Raw genomic sequence first — 3291 nt, 5'->3', positions numbered from 1 at the left:
AGTGTAGCCTGTTATTCTTTCATGGGTATAGCAGAAGCACTGTCATCAAACCAGGCCACATGGTGCCAGTCCCTGAGACAATGAGGTTTGGTGAGAAAGAAAGTTTATTCTCAGGACAGCTGAGCCTAGACGGTGGCCCAAGTTCTCAGGTTAGGGTTGAGGATATTTGAGACAAGGCTGCTGACTGGAGGGTGGCGCCTGCATATTGGCAGAGAAATAATAAGAGGTCTGTGGATGTGCTAGCAAACTTCCCGGCTCCCCAGGATCCTCATGGTGTGAAAGTGGTGATGTTGGCATGATTCCACAGTGCCATGTGGCGTCCTGACATCAAATAGCGGTTATCAGACACTTAGGCAAGCCCAAGTAAAGTGCTGTTGTTATTGTTGTTTTTTAAAACAAAAACAGCTTTCTTTTTTTTTTTTAAAAGATTTATTTTATTATTATGTGTAAGTACACTGTAGCTGTCTTCAGACACACCAGAAGAGGGAGTCAGATCTTGTTACGGATGGTTGTGAGCCACCATGTGGTTGCTGGGATTTGAACTCTGGACCTTTGGAAGAGCAGTCGGGTGCTCTTACCCACTGAGCTATCTCACCAGCCCCCCAAAAACAGCTTTCTAGTCCCTGAGAAGTAATCAAGGCCACTGTTACCATTATAACAAAGTCAAAGGTCCTATCTACTGTAGACTCAGTGGGAGATTAAACGTACCCCACTATGTGACCTCCAAAAATGAGAAGTTTTCAAGTCAAGTGAAGGCACAGATCTGAAAGCAACGGAGTTACCATTTCAACGGGAGATGTCTGAGTCAAAAAAAAGGAATTTTATATTCATAGCACAGCAAAGCCACCAAACATGAACACCGGTATGCTGGTGTCCTGCCCGTTGCCCACAAGCCTTCAGGGGAGACATAACATAGAACAGACAGCTTGGGGAACGAACACATTGCTTTCACAACAGGTGAGAAAGCACTGAGTTTAGCCTGTCCTAGAGGAACTTGTCACATGCCACAACTCAAGATTGCTCTTTTCATGTAGGAGTGTCTCTCAAAAGCCTGTCTGTCTTTCTCCCTCCCCCTCCCTCCCTTTCCCCCCCCTCCTTCCCTCCCCACCTCTCTCAGATTCCACCAAGACTCTTACCACAACCTTTGTAGGTCAGACTACAGCAGTATTCTCAGAGAGGGGAACTGGTTTATTTAGTGGCCACTGCCTAAGCTGCCGAAGTGGGAGGCAGATAGTGAAGTGGAACCTGGAGCTTGGGCATGCTTGTGTAAAACTAGCCTGACCAACCCTGAGTGAGTGAGTGAGTGAGTGAGTGGAAAACTGACTTGGTTCAGAACCTTATGCCGGGTTTAAAAATAGGGATGTGGCCACACTTCTGTTCCTGTATATACTGGGAAGCAAGGAAGAATTCTTTTTCATTGTCAAAATCGTACACTGCATTCATTGAGCCAAATTATCCAGCTGTATGATCTTTCCCGTACTCATTAACCGTCTATTTGACTGAAGCAATGTGAAATTTTGAAATATTTTCTGGTTTCATTAGTACTCTAGGAATTTGAGTGCTTGACCCACACTATTCAAAGGGAAAGCCCGCCCCCTAGAGGCCAGGGCGCTCATGTTTACAGTCCTCCAGGAGGCTAGCGTTAGAAAGTTCCATGCTGTAAACACAGTACAGTGTGTGTGTATGAAATTCTCACAAAAGATTTAATAAAATAGCATACTTCATCAAGGATTAATAAATAAATATTTGGTAAATATTTAAAAACATTTTTATCTTAAAGCCCTCAGTAAACTGGTGTGTAATGATTAAAGAATTAGAAATACTTATTACTTGATTTAATTATTATATACTATATATATGTATACTAAATTGCCAGCTTACTTCATACACTAAGCACAAAAAGAACAAGTAGTATGTCTCAATAAAAAATAAAATACGTGAATATGTATGGAAGCTTTATTTTTTAACACAATAAGGACTTTTTCCCCCCCAAACAAGTCAGCTTAGGGAGGTGGGATGGTATACACCCGTTTCCAAAACTCTAGAGGCTGGAGCGGAGCTAGGGGGAGTTTGAGGACAGCCTGGGTTATAAAAAAAAATGACAACAAAGGTTGATTTGAAATGTGACAGCTTTTCTTTGTTGCTCTGTATCTGGAAACAAACGTGTAACTCTGTCTACTTACAAATGTCCAAGTTTCACTGAGGTGTTGTTTTATTTCTTACTGAATCAGAGTCTTGATAGGTAGCCCAGGCTGGCCTTGAACTCCCTATCCTAAGTCAGCTTCTTGAATGCTGGAATTATAGATGGATACCAACATGTCTGGCTAGCTCATTAGAATAAAAAAGGTAATTCAGTGAGGGGACATATACAGTGTCCTCACTACTTGACAACCTTGGCATGTCAGAGCCTCTGTGAAGAGTTATCATCACTGTACAGGATGCTAATAGTATTTCAGATGAGAGCTTCTGTAGATATCAATTGGAGTAAGTACGGAAACGGAAGACTAAGCTACAAGAAAACCTAAGAACATTTGTGAGGATATGGAGAAAACAAAATCTGTGGAAACTTTCTCCTTCTTCAGAATGAATTCCCTGTTGTGACTGTTAGTTTGGTGGTGGTGGTGGTGGTGGTAGTGGAGAAGGTCATTTTTGTTAGGTTTTTATTGCTGTGTTAAACAACATGAACAAAAACAACTTGGGGAGAAAACACACACACACACACACACACACACACACACACACACCATCAAACTCTAATCAGGACAGGAGTGCTTTGCTTTGTTTTGCTTGTTTTTGTTGAGTCAGGGTCTCCGTGTACGAAAGGCTGGCCTTGAGATTCTTCTGCCTCCCTTAGGATAGATGCTCAGAAGATGATGAGACGAGTAAGGGCACTTGCTACAAAGCCTAATGACCCAAGTTAAATTCCCAGAATCGACAGTGGGAGGAAAACACTGACTTTTGCAAATTGTCTAACTTCCATTTGTGTACACAATGTGCCACACCCCTAACACAAAATCAATAACTGTGAAAAGTTTTTTAAATTTTACTAAGAGAAAAATTTAAAACCCATTAAAAAGCTAATTATTAGACTGGGCATGGTGGCATATGCCTTTAAAACCAGTACTCAGGAGGCAAACAGAACCAAAAATAAAGGGACAGAAGGTTGTTTGCTTATCTGGAGGATAAGAGTTTTGAATGCCTATAAAGTTGTGAAAAAATAGCTTGTGAGCTGAGTATAGTGACCCACAACTTTAATCTCAGTAATTAAGAGGCAGAGGCATGTCTCTGTGA

The sequence above is a fragment of the Mus musculus genome, chromosome 1 (assembly GCF_000001635.26).
Source record: "Mus musculus strain C57BL/6J chromosome 1, GRCm38.p6 C57BL/6J".
Classification (NCBI taxonomy): domain Eukaryota; kingdom Metazoa; phylum Chordata; class Mammalia; order Rodentia; family Muridae; genus Mus; species Mus musculus.
The sequence above is the reverse complement of the archived record's forward strand: the minus strand, read 5'-3'. Positions refer to the sequence as shown.